The sequence below is a fragment of the Penaeus monodon genome, chromosome 27, assembly GCF_015228065.2.
Source record: "Penaeus monodon isolate SGIC_2016 chromosome 27, NSTDA_Pmon_1, whole genome shotgun sequence".
Taxonomy (NCBI): domain Eukaryota; kingdom Metazoa; phylum Arthropoda; class Malacostraca; order Decapoda; family Penaeidae; genus Penaeus; species Penaeus monodon.
In genome coordinates, this window is record NC_051412.1 from 39,597,528 (window position 1) to 39,598,413 (window position 886).

Below are 886 nucleotides of genomic sequence, written 5' to 3' on the forward strand. Positions count from 1 at the left end.
AACGCGACTATTTTGATTACAGCTTGGGTTGAAATACTCGTGAAAAAAAAACCTTGCTGTACGCGCGTTAAAAAAATATATATTACCCGGACAATGGCTCAGTTCTCTATAGTTCGGTCTTGAACAGTGTTTCTTATCTATTTTTTTACTACCATGCCCTCTCTAGGAAGCAGTTCTTTCCTCTTGCATCAATAGATAACCTGCCCACCTCCCGATCATAAAGCTAAAAATACAGACAGGTTTCAGAACGTGCGGGTAACAAACAGAGCAACACATTTTAGCTCACAATACACCGATAGATATATAACTACCTCCTATCATTTAAAAAAAAAACGAACCTCAGCTGAAGAAATGTGAAACAAATAAAGAGGAAAAAAAAATAGATGAAGAAAATTAAAGAAGAAAAGTGATTGGCAGACAGGTAGCGAGTAGCAGCTCAGGTCAGATTTTTACGTTTTCTTAATAGAATAACAATTACCATAATTAGAGAAATGAATACTAATCCCCTACAGGTCGTATCTACTTGGAAATTACTTACGACCCCCTCAGCCTTAGGGATTGCGCACCCCCCCCCCCAACCAGCCTTAGGGAATACGCCCCCCCAGCCTTAGGGAATGCGCCCCCCCTAGCCTTAGGGAATGTGCCCCCCAAGATTAAGAACCACTGTTCTAGAAGCTTCTAGAACTAGCCGTTGCCATTACGAAACCCGTTAATTTGGATATCCTGTTTTAACATCAGAGCCATGTTAAGCTATTTATCATTCACATTTTCCGGTAATCAGGGTGCAAGCGCTGTGCTCGTGCAAGATTTGATAAGAAATGTGAGGAATTTATATGGGAATTATAAATTCCCATATGAACATCAAGTTTTATATAGAAATTTCTCG

The 886-nt window shown here is 39.8% G+C and overlaps 1 protein-coding gene across 1 annotated transcript in view; it reads right to left on the reverse strand.

Moving 5' to 3' along the window:
* LOC119590522 (trissin receptor-like) overlaps positions 1-886 on the reverse strand; it is a 25,063-nt gene that overhangs the window by 23,915 nt on the left and 262 nt on the right. The gene's annotated exons all lie outside the window — the stretch shown is intronic.